Here is a 22,074-nt window from a genome sequence, read left to right as displayed (position 1 = left end):
GTTGTAACCTACGGTTCGGGCGTCTTATATAGAGTCATTCTAGGTACCTGGATTCTAATTTGGGCGCCTAGATTTCACAGCAACACGGGGTGCTTGGATTTACTTTGGGCACCTAGATTCTGAAAATCGCAAGCGCCTAAACGAAACTGTGGGCAATTTTTGAGAAGCAGTTCAGGACACCTGGATTTGTATCCAGGCACTCAGATTTTGATAGTCTGGGCTTTAAATTACAAGTTGGGTTTGTTTTAATATTAATTTTATTTATTTAAGTTGATTAAATTTTAATTTGATTAAATTTAAGTTGATTAATTTTAAATTTGATTGAGTTTAAGTTGATTAAGTGTTAATTGATTTTATGTTGATTAAGTGTTATTGATCGAGTTTTAATTGATTGAGTTTAAATTTAAATTATGTTCCTAGTTCCATCTTACCTATTTCTACATTATCAACTAGTTAATCCTATGGATTATGTGAGATGGTTGTCAATTTTATTTTAATTAATTTAAATATGATTTTCTAAGGTTTGATTAACCTTATGTTAGATTCAAATTTAACCATCGATTAATTAAGCATACATTTCAGGTTATAGCTTCCATGTAATGGTGAGGCACAGAGGCTTTCATGGTTATCAGAGCAATGATCACTTTCTAAGACAAACTAATTACTGAAATTATATACTTAGTTAATCTAAGAAAATACTTTGATCTAACTAGTCTAGGGTTTGATGAGGTAGTTTTGGTTAGTTCCATATAGCTAAGTAGACCAAGTAAGGTACTTCTTACCCCACTTGACTACCTAGATCGGGTTTCCTAGTGTACTATCATCTCGCCCCACCCTAGTACTAAATTGGACAAGTATCAATAGGCCTTTGTCCTTAACTAGCCTAGGTTCAATTTAAGTTCAAAACAAATCAAGAAAGCTAAAAAACTATAAACAAAAAAAAGTATTATTTAGCTAAATTAGTTTTGGTTTTGGATCCCCTAGATCATGACCCTTGTTGGGTCTGGTCTGTTGAGGCAATTTTGCCCCAAGCGATTTGGATTTTAATGTTTGGCTAAATCAGGTTAAGTTAGGCAATGCTTGTTGATCTAGCATGTGTGACTTGAGTTCACAGGAAAGTCCAGGAATGAAGTCTTGGCATTTGGTGAAGTTCCGGAGGCAAGGAAGTGAGGCCTCTTGGCAAGAGAAGTCTTAGCACGACAAAGTCGAGGGAAACATATCAAGCAAGTGCAAGGAAGTGCACGAGGCTTGTGGAAGGCATTTGAAGACTTGTGTCAAGGCTAAGGGATGAAGAAAAAGCTGGAAAAGTGAGTTTTCAGTTTGGCAGTCGACTGGCCCTGCTAGCAGTCGACTGGGGTTGATCCGAATAACACACAGCCAAGAACAAAAAGATCAGTCGAGTGGACAGTCGACTAGGACCAGTCGACTGGCGTTGGAGCAGTCGACTGATATACTGTCGTTGGGAGACAACTGGCAAATTAAATGCATATTTAATTGCGGTTGAAGCCCATCAGTCGACTGGCCCTAGGAGCAGTCGATTGGTGCACTGAAATTTATAAAAAGAGCGGTCAACATCGTAGAGAAAAATAATCAGATTCTTTCATCTTCTTTACTGCTTTCTTACTCTGTAAAAGCTCTTCTCTTCCTCTCATACTTCACTACAAATCTTGTACGAGGAAGACGTCTTGTTGTGAAGGTTTCTCCGCCTTCGAAGTGTGATTCGAGAAGGAGATTGTTTTCATAGTGGAATCGTCGGCTGCGTGTGTGGATCCTTGGATTTGTCACCTCGTTGAGGTGGATACCAAGTAAATCGAACCGGGTTAGCGATTGTTTCTTTGTGCTTTATCATTATCTCTTTGCTTCCACTAACAAACTCGCAGAGAAAAATCGAAAGACGCTATTCACCCCCCTCTAGCGAACGCCTCGATCCCAACATGGTCAAATAGTGAATTTGATCCTTGGGGACCAAGTATTGGTTCCGTTCAAGTTGATTGATCAAACTAGACTTGAGAACCAATGCTTGGACTCAAGTTTATGGGTTCGATTAACCAAAGACAAATATGATCAATGCCTTGATTTGTGTCCAAGTCTGGATCAATTACACACGACCCTTTGAGTCCTAAGCATCATGTTAAGATACTTAGAACCTGAAATGAACATTTCCAATGATCTTTTTAGATCCTCAAGTTGAATTTTCAAAGTCAAATTTTCTTCCTCAAGTTGTACTTGACTTGAAGTTCAATTTTGAATGTTTCCAGTTAAGGTTAGTTTTTTTCTTAAGGAGTATAACCTCTTTTTAAAGAGACTTTATCAAGACTGTGGACTTGGCAAGTTTTCTAGACAAGTAATAAATAACTAAATAAAATTTATCAATTAGATTATTACTTACATTGGAGTTAGGACCTTCTGAATTGGATACGGATTCGTAACTTGATTCGGACTCAGCTTTGGATTTGGTGTCAACTTCGGACTCAGTTTTTGCTAACTCTTCCCGTGCCTATAGAGCCAGGAAGCTTGTGTTCTCTTCCTCCTCTGAGTCTTTTGAGGAAGACTCATCCTAAGTAGCATTCAATGCCTTTTTCTTTGACCTCTTTTCTTTCTTCTGGTTGGGACACTCTGTCTTAAAGTGCCCTTTTTTGTTGCAGCCGTAGCATGTGACTTCGACTTTGTTAATGGGATTTCTACTTGATCTAGCTTTTTGGATCACCTTCTTCATATCTGACTTCGTGAAGTCCTTCTTATTCTTGAATATCTTCCAAACTTGGTTAACTAGTTCGGTGGTGACTTTGTCATTGCTATCGAAATCTGATACGTCTCTAGATTCAGGCTCGGGTCGGCGTTTTACTTTTTGCTCCTTTGTTTAACCTACAAAAGTGCAGCACCTCTTTCAGCCGGATTGGTGTTAGTCTATTTATAGAGCTCAAATTCTATAAATAATTCGTCTAATTTTAATTTTGAAAGGTCCTTGGATACCTTATGCACATCAACCATTGATGCCCATAAGGTGTTTTGCGGGAATGGTTTCAAGGTGTACCTTATAATAACCTTGTTTTCCAGTGGCTGTCCTATGGTGTGTAGACCATTTAGGAGGTCTTAGATTCTTGTGTGCAGCCCACTTCCGGATTTTCCATCCTACATTTTAATGTTATATAACTTATTAATGAGTAAGTCATGCTTATTTACCTTCGTATCCGAAGTTCTTTTGTACAACTCAATGAGCTTGTCCCTTAAGTCTTTAGCACTTATGAATGGACCACTCTGTTGAGCTCTTCCTGGTGAGGTCGCATTGTAGGATTTGCATAACTTTTGTATTTGCCTCAATTTTACATTTCGTAATGGTGTCCCTCTTCTCACATGGTTGTGGGATGCTATTTGCGTCAATTGGGAGGCTGAAGCCTGTCTGGATCACGATCCATATCTCCATTTGAGTCTTCAAGTGGTATTCCATCCTCCATTTCTAGTACATAAAATCTTCGTTGAAAAATAGGGAAGGTCTGGGGGTGCTGTAGCCTTTTTGATGGGCCATAGAAAATCCTTGAACAAAAAATAAACAATAAAAATATTCCAAGACGTGGTCTTCGATTAATAGTGCTGAAGAAACTTTAAAAAAATTAAAGCGACAAAAAAACTTGCTCGATTAGTGGTTACACTAATTTCGAGCACCCCCGCTCTGATACTAATTGTAGGATCGAGGTGAGCATTAAAGGGGGTGGTGAATAATGCATTTTTTGCTTTTTCATGAGTTCAAAAAATCTTCATAAAAATCGAATAATTAAGTACACAACAAAATATGAAACTGGACGTGTTTGTTTTACTTGGTTCATAGCCACTGATTACTGTAGGACCATTAAGAGCGCTAGAGGGGGGATGAATTGTACTTTTATAGCATTTTTGAATTTCATAAATAGCTCATAAATCTTTGCGATCAGAGAATAGTAAAATGTAGCAAAATAATGAAAGACAAAGAAACCAGCACACTAATATTTACATGGTTTACAGCCACAGGTTGCTACTTCAAGGCCTAGGATCAAAATGATCGTTTCTTATGGGCAATCAACTATATAACTCCCCTCTTACGAAAGAGAGTTAGTGATTACAAAAAGTAGTATCGGTAACAATGATACCGTCCTTATAAAATTAAGTACAAAACTAAAGTTATCAAAGGAGTGAAGATGTCGACTTCTTGTGCAGCTCTATGGCATTACGACGACGTTCCTGGTTGATGCTTCGTGTGTAGACGGTTGTCGCTTGTCTGTAGAATGATGTTCTGAGGGATCTCCCTTGAGGCTCTTTTATTAGGCTATCTGGGCACTATGCAACGCCTTATCCAAATTTGAGGCACTTGAAACCAATTCAGGCACCTAAAAGCTGAGGTGTCCCAACCATTGGGACTCTGCTACCTCACTGCTTTGCTGGGCCCGTTCCGTTGACGTCCAGCCGCCTGGAACCCTATACAGGCGCTTGGAGTTCGATTGCTTGGATCTAGATAAGAGCGCCCGAAACATAAAGTTCCAGCCCCTCCTTTCCTACATCATAAGTTAGCACAAATCAAAACTAACCAGAAAGTAACATAGTTTAACAACTGTTTTGGTCTTGACTTCAAATTTTTAGTGAAATTCTAGGTCACACCGACGTCTACTATTCCCCTTACCGGGAATGCACTCTCACCCACTCCACTTGGGAGAATTTACTTGTTTGCCAATCAAGTCTTCCAAACTTATTAGACTTCTGTTTAGCCTCGATCCTTGACCCCCAAGATTTTCTACTAAACATTTAGTCCACCTAGCTTACCTAGTCTTCCACTGCTACATATCTGGTCCACCTGACCTGCCTAGACTTCGACTGCTAGGCATCTGGTCCACCTGACCTGCCTAGACTTCCACTGCTAGACATCTGGTTCAGCTGACCTGTCTAAACTTCCACTACTAGACATCTGGTCCACTTAACCTATTTAGACTTCCACTACTAGATATCTGATCCACCTTATCTGCCTAGACTTTCAATTTAGTTTTGTCTAGCCTCTAGCTAGGACTTCCACTACCTATTTTCCACTAGGACTTGCCTATGCTACCTACACACTTGGATCAGCTTATTAGTAAACATCACACACTTAACTTAAACTTTTTGTCATTATCAAAACTAAGGTTCGATCATCTGGTGCTCCCTACACCAATAATCTTCCCTTTTTGATTATGACAACCCAAATTTCAAGTTAAGAAAAAATATTTTATATTGAAAGAAAATAATTAATTCATGCAAGTAATGAAATATGTTAATGCATCATATAATAATAATTTTCTTACTCCCCTTGTTTCCAAGACTCCCTATGAATTTGTACTTAGGTAAATCAACTTTTAAAATATATTCTCTCCCCTTGAACTTGATATGGTTTAGTTTTGATCAACTTGATACAAAACTATTCAAGTCCTTTTTAACTTTTGAAAAACTTTTAATACTTAGTTTTCAAGAAAATATTTTAAAATTGATTAAAATTTATGTATCTGCCTCTTTGACATAATAAAAAATAAGTAAAAACTATATAATATATATAGGTGTGAGACCAGGCATGTGATAATAAAAATTACTTAGACAAAAAATCTCCTTTTTGAGTGCGTATCCAACTGAGGTTTTAGCTAACTACTAAGGGATAGTAGCTTAACCTAGTTAATTAAGTTTAAGTGTATCATTTCAGTTAACTTATGTTAAATAGGAACACTTAACATGATCCATAGTTTGTGTTTATAGCCCAAGCCTTGGTTCAATGCACAGACTTAACTTAGGCTAGAATCCTATGTATCTCACACCATTCTAGGTTTAGGGTTTGTGAGATGCAGATGAGGTTTCACAATACTCAATCAATTTATCTAGTGTGCTTGTGAGATGCTTAACCTAGATCTATAAGTTTATGATTTCTAGGGGAGAGATTAAGGCTAAAACATTCCTTCTTTCTTTTGAAATTCAAATTTTAAAACTAATTTTTTTAAAAAAAACTTAAAATAAACTTTTAAAACAGTTTTGAAAAACTAAGTAATAATAGATTTGGAAACATGAGTGTTTGAAAATTAAGAAATATTTTATCTTGTTCTACCAAGCTTAGCTCTAAGTGAAATAATTATTACTAAAGTGTTGAAATAGAAAACTATAATACTAAAAAAAGAAATGTTCAACAAGGTACAAGTCAAAATAGAGAAAAAAAACTAGATCTACAATGTTTTTCGTACCACGTTTATACTTGATCACATAAAGAAATGACTCAATGAACTCTACCCATTTTGCATGACGTCTATTCAACTTACTTTGGCTCTTCAAATGCTTCAATGATTCATGATCAGTGTGGTAATGCAAGTATGGTGCAGAAGTTAGCTTCTCCTTAAGTAAGTTGAAAGCTGAATTTTGTTCACTATCCCAATGAAAACCAACATTCTTTTTAACAACTTCAGTCAAGGGTGCAGCTAAAGTACTAAAATTTTTAACAAACCTCCTATAGAAACTAGCCAACCCATGAAAGCTACGTACCTCAGTTATGGTTTTTGGTGTTGGCCATTCACGAATAGCCTTAACCTTCTCTTCATCCACTGCTATTCCCTTAGCACTAACAATATAACCAAGAAACTCAATCTGACTAGTGCAAAAAGAACATTTTTGAAGGTTAGCATACAACTTTTCATTTCGCAAAACAAGTAGAACTTTTTGTAAATGATTTAGATGCTCATCTAAATTTTTGCTATAAATCAAGATGTCATCAAAATATACTACAACAAAGTCCCCAATAAAAGCACGCAAAATATGGTTCATTAATCTCATGAAAGTACTAGGTGCATTAGTTAGCCCAAATGGCATGACTAACCATTCATATAAACCATACCTAGTCTTAAAAGCAGTTTTCCATTCATCTCCCTCACGCATTCGAATTTGATGATAGCCAGACTTCAAATCAATTTTAGAGAAAATGCAAGAACCATGTAGTTCATCTAGCATATCATCTAATCTAGGAATAGGATGACGATACTTTACCGTAATCTTGTTGATAGCCCTGCAATCAACGCACATTCTCCAAGTTCCATCCTTCTTTGGCACAAGCAAAACAGGAACAGCACAAGGGCTCAAACTTTCTCGGACGTACCCTTTCCTCATCAACTCTTCAACTTGCTTTTGAAGCTCCTTTATCTCCGCCGGATTACTCCTATAGGCCGGTCTATTAGGAATTGTTGCTCCTGGGATGAAATCAATTTGGTGCTCTATTCCCCTAAGTGGTGGCAATCCATCAGGAACCTCATCAGGAAATACATCATCAAACTCCTGCAAAAGAGATTTAACAACACTAGGCAAAGAAGAGTTAAGATTGTTAGTGTTGAAATAAGCCTCCTTGTACAAAAGTAAAATCATCGGCTGTTGAGAATAAAAAACTCTCTTAACCTCTCTTTCTTTTGCATAAAAGCTCACTTTTTTACTCTCTTGCTCTTGAAGTTTTTTTTCTTTTTCATTCTTTTTTTCACTCCTCTCATCCACACTTTTTATTTTCTCACACTCTTTTCTTTTCCATTCTTTCTTTTCTCACACTCTTTTTCTTTTTCATTCTTTTTCTTTTCTTTTTTCTTTTCTCACACTCTTTTCTTTTTTCACTCTCATTTTTGATCCTCAATTGATCTTCATATACTTGCTTAGGAGTTAATGGTACAAGAGTTACAAGTTTACCATGCATCATAAAAGAATACTTATTTTTGAACCCATCATGCATGGCCTTCCTATCAAATTGCCATGGTCTACCTAAAAGCAAATGACTTGCATGCATTGGCACTACATCACAAAGAACCTCATCATGATACCTACCAATGGATAATGAAACCAATACTTGCTTAGTGACCTTAACTTCCCCGCAATCATTCAACCATTGTAGTTTATAAGGTCTAGGATGTTTAGTGGTAGGTAAGCATAATTTCTCAACCAAAAGAGTACTAGCTACATTAGTGCAACTTCCCCCATCAATAATCATACTACATACCTTCTCTTTGATGTGGCAACGGGTATGAAATATGTTCTCTCGTTGTTCTTCATCTTCTTCCTTCATTTGCACATTTAGAGCACGCCTAGTGACGAGGGCTTCACCTTCAACGGGATACTCTTCTACATCACTTTCCAATACTGGTGGCAAGGCACTATCATCTTCGGACTCACTCTCAGTTTCAATATCACCATTTTCTTTCAAAATCATAATTCTTTTGTTTGGACATTGTGATGCAATATGTCCCCTTCCCAAACACTTAAAGCATTTAATATCTCTGTTTCTTGAAGACTGGATAGGTTCTTTACCTTTGACCAATGGAGAACTAGCATCTTTATTCTTGGAAAACTCGGTCTTACTCTTTGATGCAACTTTATCATCTTTTTTATTCCAGCTAGATTTCCAAGTGGATGAATTATGACTTTGCCCATGCTTGATTGAACCCTTCCTTTTGAGTTGCCTTTCAACTTTCATGGACATATGCACCATATCTTCAAGCTCCACATAATGTTGCAACTCCACTACATTTGCAATTTCTGGATTCAAACCTTGTAAAAATCGTGCCATGGTTGCTTCTCGGTCCTCCTCCACATTGGCTCGAATCATGGCAATCTCCATCTCTTTGTGGTATTCCTCCACAGTCTTGGACCCTTGTGTTAGACTTTGTAATCTTTGGTACAAATCTCGATAGTAATGTGAGGGAATGAACCTCTTTCTCATTATAGATTTCATCTCCTCCCATGTGTCAATAGGTCTCTCTTTGTTTCTTCTCCTGCTTAGAATAATTTGATCCCACCAAATAATAGCATAATCAATAAACTCAACAGCAGCAAGTTTTACCTTCTTTTCTTCAGAGTAGTTGTGACAATCAAACACTAATTCCACTTTCTTTTCCCACTCTAAATATACATCTGGATCACTTTTGCCTTGAAATGAAGGAATCTTCATCTTGATATTGCCCAAGTTTCTATCAACATATTCATTTGCCCTTCCTCTTCTTCCACCAATTCTAACATGACCAGATCTGCCACTAGAAGCTCTATCATCAATGTCCTCAGAAATGTCATCATCATCATTGTCATCACGGTTATGCTGCCTTGCACTTCGTGTAGGAACTCTACTAATTTGATTATTTTGTAGTCCAGTAATTAGAGCATCTTGCCTCTCTAGTCTGTCAAGGATTTGACTGAATCTGATTTCCATACGTTCCAAGTGTTGTCTCAAAGCACGTTGTTCAAGGGTTTCTCTAGGTCTTGCTTCATCTCCACTTGTCGCCATTAAAGTAAGCTGTTGTCACTCAATCACTCAACTCACTAATGTTAGCTCTTTAAAGAACTTAGAATTGAGGCAATTCCCTGTAAGCGTTCTTTGACTAATTGAAAAACTCCAAGGAAATTAGGATAAAAGATAGGAATTGAAGAAGAATGCAAATAGCAGAATTGAAAACTTGAATTAAGTGCCGAAAGGAAATTTGCCAGAATTGAATCTAGGCAAAACTTATTAGAATGCAGAATTGAAAGATAAAGATACTGGAAATAAAAGCTGAAAGGAAATTTGCCAGAACTTAATCTAGGCAAGTGCCAGAATTAAATCTAGGCAAAACTTGAAAGAAATGCAGAATTGAAAGATACTTGAAATAAGTGCTGAAAGAAAATTTGCCAGAACTTAATCTAGGCAAGTGCCAGAATTAAATCTAGGCAAAACTTGAAAGAAATGCAAATTGAAAGATAAAGATAGCTTTTGAAACTTAATCTAGGCAAGTGCCAGAATTAAATCTAGGCAAAACTTGAAAGAAATAAATTGAAAGATAGCTGCTGAAAGGAAATTTGCCAGAACTTAATCTAGGCAAGTGCCAGAATTAAATCTAGGCAAAACTTGAAAGAAATGCAGAATTGAAAGATACTTGAAATAAGTGCTGAAAGAAAATTTGCTTAATCTAGGCAAGTGCCAAATTAAATCTTTGAAAGAAATGCGGAATTGAAAGATAAAGATGGTAAAAAAAATGCAAGTATAGAAATAACAAGCTCTCTACACCCACCTTTTGTTGCTTCTTTTCTTTTACCTTTTTTTTTTTCTTTTTTTTTTCAAAATTTCAGCCTTCCTTTCTTTCCTTTTTTTTTTTTTTTTTTGGCCAAAAATATTTTTTTTTCTCTTTTTTTGGCCGAAATAAATTTTTTTCTCTTTTTGGCCGAAAATAAATTTTTTTCTTCCTTTTTTTTTATAGCAACAAGCAAATAAGACTTACAAAGATTGAAAGAAATGCAAACAATAAGTATCAAATGATGAACAAGATAGATAAAGTTTCAAGCACAAAAGAAAAGGATAACCAAATCGATTTAGAAAAACCTAAGCTCTGATACCAACTGATGTGAACCCAAAGAGAAAAATCTCAAGAACCCACAACTAATTGAAGAAAGAAAGAAGGAAAGTCTAAATCGATAAGAAAGATGAATAGAACCTCGACCCGATACTTAAGAAAGTCGAACCTTGGTATAGATGAAGAGGGAAGACGCCACAACCTTGGGATGGAGGTTGATAAGTCTTTGAACGCCACAAGGGGATGCCTTGATAAGTTCTAGTTCAATGAAGAACCAACAAGTGAGAGCCTCACCATGCTTTAGATTGAAAATATGCCAAAAGTACATGTGTGGCCGTCACCCCCTTTATTTATAGCTATAGGGTGACCTAAAAACCCTAAAAGGCCAAAAGAAAGCCCATTTAGTAAAGGCCTATGTAGACTACTTAGCCATTTTAAGCTTATGGCATCATTACAACCCAAATAAAGCTAGAAATTGAGCCTTTGAGCCTACATATCTCTACTACATAAACATGAGACTAAGTGACTACTTAAGCCCATCCAAGGCTTGAATTAAGTTGACTAAGCCGCATGACTTGCTCTTGGTCAAACCTTCTTCAATTGTAACTTTGGCCTTCACATCTTCAATTAGCACATTAAGTGCTTCCTTCATCTTCTTAGCCTTAGCTCTTGTAATTGGGCCTCCATTGATGCATAATGGATCATCAACAACATCTAGAGTGGGTTGAGTATGATCCATATTAGCTTGTTGGGCAACTTGTTCACTTGGTTTGACTCCATCAGCAGTCAATATAATATAAAAAAGAAAGTATAGAAAGTAAGACTAAATTAAATAACTAATGTAAGATATGAGAAATAAAGTATGGTTAGATCGGACAAAGGATAATATGATGGAATTCGTCTTATGAAGACAAAATGAATAAAATTGATGTCATTCAAATCAGAGGTCATTTCATTAGTGAACCAAATGATTCGATTTAAACCAAATTGAACCAACTTGGTTTGGTTTATGATGGAAGACATTTTGTCAAAACTGATGCAATGAAAAGCTTCGTCTTATGAAGACTAATCAAACAAAACTAGTTTGGGTAAAATCGAAGGTCGTTTGGTTAGTGAACCAAGCGGTTTAGTTTTGAACCTAAAATAAACTCGGTTTGCTACACTACCAGGTCTGGTTTGCTACAGTAACTCATAGGTTCGCTATAGTAAACCCTAAAACTCAAACTTGATCTAGTTCAACACCATCTTCCTCTAGTTCACGCCACACGCCTGCAAGAGAAGTTGTGCGCGACCGCTATTCTACTCACTGCCTCGTCTGCCAAAACGGGGATCACAATTTCTTAGCGCGATCCCACATTTACCGGCAAGGATCTCACGAAGGAAACTTATAAAGGTAGAGGGAGCGGTAGGCAAAAAAAACACCCCTACCTGTGATTCAAGCGATCCCTCTTCTTCTTCTCTTCTCTGCTCACCGCCGCCGCCAATTGGTTCTCGGCCCACATCCGATTGTCAGAGAGGAAGGAAACTCGAAGTTGTCATTTTCCCTGTTCTTCTTCTTTGTCCGCAAGATGGAGCTGTAACCAGCGTTCTCTTCCGCATCGCTTCTGTTGGCATCAACGCCGAAGAAGATCCCTAATCTTGGTGGAGGAGCCAAAGCCTGCCCACCCTGTCCATCCCCTCACCAATCGATTCCGGAGTTAGGGATCCTTGATCTCATCAACGGTTGTCGATGCTAACCGATTGATCTCTTGTCCTACGATTTACCCCATCCCTTACGATGTGGAGGTTGGTGTCGTCGTCTTCTACTGTACCAGCAGGCTCTACGAGTTCTTCAACACCAACATGAAGGCTGCCATCGAGCGATACACTAAGTCACAGGAGGAGCAGCAGCTGATTACGTCTTCGATTTTAGAAGTGAAGGACTTGTGTGAGATCAGGTAATTTTGCGGGTTATTGATTGTTTTGGATTAGTTTAGGTTTAGTTGGTTACTGTTGGGTTTTGGATGGATCTGCTTGTGGCAGATGGTGATCGGGATTTCTTGGATTTTGGTGAGGTTCTATTCGATTGGGTTGTTTTCCATTGGGTTTCTATTGGATTGTAGAAATTGATCTGTTGATTTGGGATTTTGTTGATGTTGGATCTATTTCAAATTTATTGAAGGCCTAACCATTGATTTGGTCTGGTCTTGATGTGGGATTTGGTGGAATTGATTAAGATTAGCATGATTTGTTTTGTTGTGGATTAGGACTGATTTGTTGGGATGAGATTACGGATTGAGCTAAATAGGATTTATGTGATTAATTGTGTTGATTAGGTTTTGGGATAGGTTAAATCCAATTGAGGCTAGGTGTGGAATTGATTGGGGAATTTATTTTGTTAACAAATTTAATATAATATTATATTTAGAGGATGTTGTATTTTATAAATTGCAGGATATTGATTTGTTGATCCTGTTATACGAAGATTTGTATTTAGGGGTTCTTATTTCGACATGCGTCATACCAGGTGGATACTCCTATACTTGATTAATACAGATCTTATTCGTAATGCATGACTTATTATCTGTTGTAAATTATTCTGTTGTTATCCTTATTACATTCGTTCTTTGATATATAACTGTTGACCTTGGATATGATCTATTTGCTATCAATACAGTCTCATTTCTTTATTATTGATCTGTGTGATGGCTTGTTCTATTTGATGTTGAGTATATCTTGGTAGATGTAGTCATTATTTGTTGATCTGTGCATCGTAACATCTTCATGCTAGTAGTAGGTGTTTTTTTATTGTTGTTATTGTTGTTGGCTCTTACTAGACCATTGTTGATAGTGGTACAAGAGTGAGAGTTAGTTTGTTGGGATACTGCTCCTCCCCCTCGCATGTAGTTAGTTTGTTGTTGGAGTGGGTGATTCTTGTCATGCACCCCAGTTCATTGTGTGGGTGTCTGGGGATGTTAAGTGCAGACAGTGACCAAGCAGCTAAATAGCTCCCCTGAGATATTTTTTCCACTCCCCACTCACGTGTAGTAGTCTATTGTTGTAGTGTGTATAGTTGTCCTATCATACATCCCAGTTTATGATGTGGGTGTCTGGGGATGTTTAGTGCAGACAATGACTATGCATGTTGCCTATGATATTTGTTGCACATGTTCATGCATTTGTTGGTAGTTTATTTTAATGCATTTTTGTGTATGGTTGTTGCACTTGTTTGATATATGATTGTTGCATTGTGTGATCTTAATGCATTGGTTGAATTTACATGATACCCATTATCTATTATGTAGTATTATTGACCTTGTTCACTAAGTATCATATGGAGACTGTATATCTTATTGTTACCCAAGTTTATATATTTATGTTGTGTACTTTTATTCTAGTATCCATTGAGTATTTTATACTCATAACTCAGACCTTGGTGTTTTCCTTTCTTTCTTCCCAGGTAGCAGATAGGATGTTGTCTTGAAGCTTGAAGTTCTACCAGACTGCACTCATCTCACAGTAGGAGGAGTTGCTTTCTTTGGTGTGTTTGAATTTGTGTTTTGGATTTCTATTCATATTTGTGTGGACTTGGATCCTGTTATAATTCTGTTGCAGAATGTTTATTATTGTCGACTTGTGGAGTTTATTGTTGGTTTGGTTGTTGTGGTTATACATCTTTGGTTTGTTGTCAAGGTTGCATATATTAGATGCAGGTATTGGATTAGTGAGTGGTCGTGTGGGCCTTTATTTTTATACTTTGATATTTTATATACTTTGTATTATATAATTGTGGCCGTGTGGGCCCTATTCTAAAATGTATTTAGGAAGATGAATGGAGATGCTGCCTGAATTTTTCGAACAGCAGACTCTCGGGATGTGACCTTTCTTGGAGCTTCTTCTATCACACAAGCAACACTTCGTTTGAGTTTAGCAGCACCGTTGGATCGTCAGATAGCCAAAATTAGGGTTATCCTTGATGTTGCACATTGGTGCCCTTATAAAGACTCTTTCGGGCCCCCAGTTTCTTTTTCGAATGCCATGGACCAATTCGATTCGATCTAGTTCCATCGGTCTTTATCTAGGCAGATTCTTCTTGATCCAGATGTAGTTAATGAGTTCAACCAAGTTTGACTTGAGTTGACTCCAGGCTCGATTTTATTGCTTCTGTTTGCTTCTCTTATAAGTCTAATTATTGTCTCAAGGCACATTGTTCAAGTGTTTCTCTAGGTCTTGCTGCCTCTCTACTTATCAATACAGTCTTATTATTTGTTGTTGATCTGTGATGATTTATTATGATTGATGTCGAGTATATCTTGGTTGATGTAGTAGTTACCTGTTGAACTGAGCATTATAGCATCAAAACATGTTGTTGTTGGCTCTCACTAAGACCATTGTTGATAGTGGTACAGTGAGAGCAATATAATACTGTGTGGGTGTGACCATGTCTAGCTAGATAGCTATCCTGGGACACTGCCCCTCCCCCTCTCATGCAGTTGGTCTGTTGTTTGAGCAGATGATTCCTATCATGCACCCCAATTCATTATGTGGGTATTTGGGGATATTGAGTGCAGATAGTGACCATGCAGCTATATAACTCTCCTGAGATATTTTTCTCACTCCCCACTCACGTGTAGTGGTCTATTGTTGGAGTGTGTGTAATTGTCCTGTTGTGTGCCCCAGTTCATTGTGTGGGTGTCTGGGGGTGGTGAGCCAATAGTGACCATGCATGTTGCCTATGATGTGTGTTGCATATGTGCATGGATTTGTTGGTAGTTATTTTCCTGAATTTGTTGGTAATTTATTTTACTACATCTGTGCATGTGTTTGTTGCATTTGTATGATATTTGCTATATTGTGTGAAATTACATGCATTGATTGCATTTACATGATATCTATTATTTGTTATTTAGTATTATTGACCTGCTTCCTTAAGTATCTTTTGGAGAGACTATATACCCTTTGAGATCCATGTTTATATATTTATGTTGTACACTTTTATTTAGTATCCACTGAGTATTTTATACTTACCACCCAGACCCTGGTTTCCTTTCTTTCTCTCCAGGTTGCAGATAAAAATATTGTCTTGAAGCTTGGAGTTCTGCCGGACTGCCCCCATCTCACAAGAGGAGTCATTGGTTTTGTTTTGTGGTTCTCGATTTGTATTTAGATGTGTGGTTCGGAATTGTGTTTCGATCTGTGGTTTGGACTTATCTTCGTATACGTGGATTTTATTTTTGTTATAATTCCGCTTGCGCAGTTTCTTTTATCGAAGACTTGTGGAGTTTGTTATTGATTCTGTTGTGAGCACTATTAATGTGTTATGGGATTTTCATTATTACGCAGTTGATATGTGTTGGTGATCATCCCTTGTTGGTATGTGTATGTGGATCGGCTTGTTGTTGTGGTTCGTATTTTTACATGCATGTGTTGGATATGTAGATGTGACCATGTGGGCCCTATCTTAATATGTATTCAGGAAAAGTTGAATTGTTACAGGGGCGATGCTGTCGAAATTTTTTGAACAATATCGTATCGTTGTGGAGATATATATGGATTCCATTGGATCTAATTTTATGGTATCAGAGCCAGGTTTCAGAGTCCATTTTAGTTTCTTTCAGATTTGTCATTATATTTTTGGTTTATCTGATACCAATTTTATGGTATCAGAGCATAGGTTGTGAAGTCCATTTTCAATTCCTTTTGGATTTATCGTTGGATTTTTTGGTTTATCTGATGCCAATTTTATTAGTATCAGAGAAAACTAAGTTGAGTCCAGGTTGCAAGGTCCATATTGTTTCTTTTGGATTTTTTTTCGTCGTATTTTGGTTTATTCGATCCAAATTATGAGATGGGATAGAGAGCGGTATGATTTCTCCAAACAGTTTTAAGTAAGAGTATTTTGTATATTTTATTCATCTCTTAAAAATTTATAGTAGTTGTATTAGAAGTGATATCTAGTTTTATTATGACCCTTGTACAAAACTCGAGTATGTGGTCAGCCACCTAGATGACCTGTTATGCTAGTAGAGCCGAGGATTTACGAGGATTAGGTGGATAGTCTGGAGCAGACCTGTAATCCTATAGTTGTGGGACAAGATTCTCGAACACAGGAGATACCCTCGATGGATCTGATACCGACTGCTACTAGTAAGAATATGATAAGAGCCGAATACCGTTGTTAGCAAAGTCCGTTAAGGATCGATTTATCTTATTTGATGGGAGATCTGACCATGGCTTGCACATTCCTAGTTGGAGAATTTGACGGATATTGTTGCGTATACCACATGTACTGAGGCATAGAGTACCCCATCAGTAGAAATCTTTTTCGCCTTCAGGGCAGATGTACCAGTTACAATGGAGAGAGTATGTCCAACAACTCCACAGCTAGAGATCTGTTATTCGGCGACCCTGGTGTAGCAGCAGTTACCAGCAATACCGACTCCCTACAGGTTGCCTTATATATTCATCAGTCGACAGCAGTACCTCAGAATTAGCTTCAACCAGAGCGGAGGCAAACTGTATCCTATTCAACTAACTAGTTGGCGAGAGCAGAATTCAGACATGTTGATGCTACGACCAGAGTGGAGGCACAACAGAATGAGGGATCGATCATTCGAGATATAATTTTAATTACTAGGGTATTTCTACACTATAGTATGACGATAGTAAATTTGAAAACCAAATTTTTGTTAGTGGGAGAGAATATAAGATACGAAAATTTTGCTAGTAGGGGAGAATGGAACTCATCTTACAAATCAAAATGAACGAAACTGATTTGAGTCAAATCAGAAATTGTTTGGTTAGTTGTAATACCCGAATTTTCCTTCAATAGATTCTGGGTTGTCCTTCAAGAGAGTCTGGATAAATCTTTATGTAAATGATGGAATTAATATAAAGAAATAAATAATTATATTTTATGAATTATGCTTTAATGGGTTAGCACATAAAGACTTGGCAAAAAGAAAAGAAAAGGAAGAAGAAATGTGGAGGAGGCAGGGATTGACCCGTGAACCTCCAACATAAAGCAAGCCAAGCTAACCATATGAGATAGAAATTAATTCATGTTAGTGAAGGGGGACAATGCTTGTTAAATCTGAGGGTTAATGAAATCTCATTCAACCCAACGGAGAGGAAGAGGTGGGGTTGTGTCGTGGAGGTAATGGGTGCGTAACCGCCGCCCCTTTTCTTTATATAAACCCTCTGCCTCGATCATTTTCTTTTTCGCTTCCCTGTTCCTTCTTGCTTGCTCTTCTTTCTTGCTTCTCTCTAACCGAAGGCGCCGAAGGCTTTTTGGGTTTTCCAACCAGAGGTCTCGAAGGTTGAAGATTGAAGAGAAGACTCAAACCGAGAACAGAACCATGGTAATCGACCTGTTGGTCGATTACCAGAGGGTGTAATCGATCACTGGATCGATTACACGCTTTAACAAGGAACGAAATCGCGTCTCTTAATCGATCACCCGATCGATTAAGAGGCCTGTAATCGATCAGCTGATCGATTACGAGGCTGTAATCGATCGGTTGATCGATTACCAAGCCCTCTGTGACCCCGATTTAGCACCAATCGATCTTCTGATCGATTAGACCCTGTAATCGATCGGTTGATCGATTACAGAGGCTACTGTAACGCTAATTTGGAACAGAACCCATTCCTGGATCGAGTTAAAAACCTAGCAAACGATCTACTGATCGATTTGAAGGTTGTCGGTCCACTGTTTAATCGTTTAAAAGTTAATGAAGTAAATATTTATGAGGAAGGTACCCTTAAACCTAAAACTTAGGTTCAAACGCTATTAAAGCGCTATGATATGAAAGATGATTGAATGACTTGACATGAATGTTCACTATGAATGAAGGAATGATGAATGGAACATTTATGTATGATGTAAAGGAATGTATAAAAGAAAGTATTTTACTTTGAATGAATGGCTGTACCGGAACCCTTAAAGGGATCCAAGGGATGGGCACCTTAAGAACGCCCCTAGGTGACCTACGACCTAGTAAACCAAGTATACGAGATTTGCTACCTCGCTACTTGGAATGACGCGTCAAAAGGAATGAATGGGTACAAGCCAGGGATCCCCAAAGATGATAATGATTATATTTAACTATTATGATAATAGTTTTTCAAAAAGGCAAACGTTTCTTATGTTGAGTATATGAAATGTGAATGTTAAATGTTTGCTTATGCATGTTAGGAAAAGAATGATATGTTTTATTGTTTGAATGCATAATGTATGTAACGAATGGATTTTGTGAGTAGGAAAGGGACTTACTAAGCTTTATGCTTATAGATACTCTTTCTTATCTTGCAGACCCTATTAGCAGGTACTAAGCAAGTGTGGGGCAGCAGGACAGGGCATTAAAGATGGATGTGTGTGGTGACATGATTATGCTCGGGCCATGCAACTAGTGTTGCATGAGTAAATGATGTTTTAATTATCTTGTAATAGTAATTAAATTTTCATGCTCAGAACTATATAGCCTAGAATTGCCATGTGAACTAGGTTAGTTTTAATTATCACTCTTGTACTATTTGTCATTAGTGGTTGGTTATTCTGTTTATTCATACACTGCTATCTATTTAAAGTTATTCCGCTGCATATGTAGAAGAAGTTAGTTAAGCTTAGTTTTATGATTTTATGATAGTAGTTGAATGCTATGAAAGTTATGAAAGTAAAATGTAAAGTAAAGTAACTGTAACGTCCGTCGAGGGCCCACGTAAGGGCGGGCGTTACAGAATGGTATCAGAGCAGTCATCATCTCACTACACACACATCAAGCCTAAGTCCTGCCGCTTCCAAGTAAGATGTTTTTGTACATACCTTACTTACTGCTTACCTGTTTATGATTTATATGATGATATGAATATGTTATGTTAATGACTCACCTGACTTGACTTGATGTACTATCACACAGCATGGCTCGTTATAACCAACGACTGCAGGAGTTGTTTGATGAGCTCGATTCGGTGGAGTACAGCCCGGTCTCAGGGATTCAGGGAGTCATAGGACGATTAGATCGGATCTTCTGGAAGTTGGAACAAGAAATGTTCCCTGCGTTAAATGACCACAGGATCGGATCACTGATGCGTGCATTACCCAGGCGCGCGAGGACGGTAGCCCAGGAGCTTTGGAGTCAGTATGATTATCGCGTAGCTTACCCAGAGTTATGTGGGCGATTGCTACAGCATGACTTTCCAGAGGACTTAGGTGAGTCAGGGTCAGACTCCGAAGACTACGAGGAGGACCCTGAGCCCGAGGAGGATCCGGAGATGGAGGAGGATCCCGGGATGGAGGATGACCTCGAGCCGGAGGAGGTCTTCGAGATGGAGCCGGAGGAGGACTTCGAGATGGGGGAGGACCTCGAGCCGGAGGGAGACGTTATCGAGATCTCAGATGACGAGATAGAGGATCCAGATGAGGATCTGGAGGAGACTGTAGAAGACCCCGATGAGATTCCGGAGATCCCTGCTCCGATAGTTCCTGCCCCACTGCAGGATGATCTCGTCTGGTCTTTACAGTTATGGATGTTGTTTCTTTTTGTGTGGATGTTTACTGTAGTAGGAAGGGTAGTACCTCCTAACTAGAGTATTAGAAGGATGTAAGAAAAGGAAAAGTGTGAGTAATAAAGATGGATTATAGACTCACAAAGATCACAGGTGTAAGATGAGGATGACTATCTAGGGAAAATGGAAGTAGGTCATACACCTAAGGAGTGGGGGTAGAACCTATACTTAAGGGAACTTAAGTTAGAAAGAAGGATTCCCCACCTGGTATGACCTCCCATATCATGTTATCTGGGTAAATAACATGAATGGTTCCCTAAGATAGTTAAGATTACTTATATGAGGATGTTAGTTAGGATAACACTATGCATGATGGAAGCATGTTCTTACCTTAGGAATTAATGCATATAATGATGCATGTATACTAAGGAGAATGATGATGAACTCTTACACTAACTTGCTTGTGTCAGGAATTATGGCTAGAAGAGGTAGACCAAGTAGAACTACTAACCAGCCTGACCTGACACAGCTGGTCACTGATCTCCAGCGCCAGTTCGCTGAGCAGCAGCAGATCATAGCAGATCAGCAGCAGACCATCAACAACCTGATGAGTCAGCAGCAAGGCAACACTGTCCCTCCACCTGCGACACCGGTAGCACCTCCGGTCGTGTCCGCACCTTCCACTAGCACTGCCCCTGGAACAAGACCAGAAGCATATCTGATTCAGTGGCAGAGGCTGAAGCCAGAATCTTTCTCCGGTAGTTGTGAACCTTGGGACGCCCAATCCTGGTTCAAGACTATTGAGAGTATAGTGGAAATGCTGGACTGGCCAGAGTACGAGAAGGTTAAATGCGTCTCCTTCTGCTTCACTGGGGACGCCAGAATGTGGTGGGACAGAGTGAAAAGTAAGAGATCAGTCAATGCAATGAAATGGAAGGACTTTGAAGATGAATTCTTTGAAGAGTTCTTTCACATGCGAGTGACTAACCGACATTACGACGAATTCACGGAATTCCGTCAAGGCGATCTGTCAGTCAATGAAGCCGTTAAGAGATTTAATCGACTGGCACGCCTCTGTCCTGAACTGGTTAGTACCGAGAAGGAAAGAGTCCGCCTGATGTTGAAAATGCTACGACCAGAGATAGCAATGAACGTGGCCGGCGGAGTAAACAAACCGCAGACCTCGGAGGAACTGGTCAGTAGTGCGTTGGTCACTGAGCACTACCTGAATAGCATTAAACATCAGAAGAAGACCTCAGCTGATGTTAAGACTGAGCATAAGAGTCCGTTTAATAAAGGACATATCCGCAAAGATAAGAGAAAATGGAACAAGGCTAAGGGCGGACCAGTAACCAAGAAGCCCAAGTTGACCACATGTACTAAGTGTGGAAAGTCTCACCTTGGAGAATGTTTGGTAGGGACCAACAGATGTTTCATCTGTGGAGTGGAAGGGCATAAGGCTCACTTCTGCCCTAGGAAGTTTGCGGCATCGTCTCAGCAGCCACCACAGCAGATGCAACATCAGAAGCCACCGGCACAGTTGCATTACATGCAAGCTGCTTTGGATGGTCCACAAATAGGCCAAGGAAGGCTAGAGGCCCCTCCAGCTACAACCAACGCTAGGGTATTCTCCTTGACAAAAGAGGACGTGGCGAATGCCTCCACCGTTGTCACAGGTCAGATATTTATTTACAGTCAGCATGCTACTGCTTTATTTGATACTGGGGCAACGCATTCGTTTATTTCCATGCCATATGTTAAGAGGATAGAGATACCGTTACAAGTACTAGATGGTAAATTCTTAACAACTCTACCTTCGGGAGAAGTAATGGCATCTACTCATATGTTGCGTGCCGTACCAATTGGAATCGCGGGAAGAGAACTCTACTGCGATCTGATAGTACTGGACATGCAAGATTTTGATGTCATTCTAGGAATGGATTTTCTGAGCAAATACGGCGCTTCTATCGAGTGCCGTAAGCGAAGAGTGGTATTCCAACCTGAAGCGGAGTCTGTATTTGAATTTATCGGAGAGCCAAAGAAGAAGACTGGAAAGTTCTTATCGGCTCTGAAGGCACAGAAAATGTTAAGTAAAGGATACACTGGTTTTCTCGCTTATGTGGTCGATACCACTCGAACTAAGGAGCAGAAGCTTGAGGATGTCAGGGTTGTATGCGAGTACCCCGATGTGTTTCCAGAGGAACTGCCCGGGTTAGCCCCGGATAGGGAGGTTGAATTTGAGATCGAGTTAATTCCCGGTACTAATCCG

Source organism: Curcuma longa, chromosome 14, assembly GCF_044706935.1.
Source record: "Curcuma longa cultivar G26 ecotype Majalengka, Jawa Barat chromosome 14, ITB_CL_G26_1.1, whole genome shotgun sequence".
Classification (NCBI taxonomy): domain Eukaryota; kingdom Viridiplantae; phylum Streptophyta; class Magnoliopsida; order Zingiberales; family Zingiberaceae; genus Curcuma; species Curcuma longa.
This window is presented reverse-complemented; position numbering follows the sequence as displayed.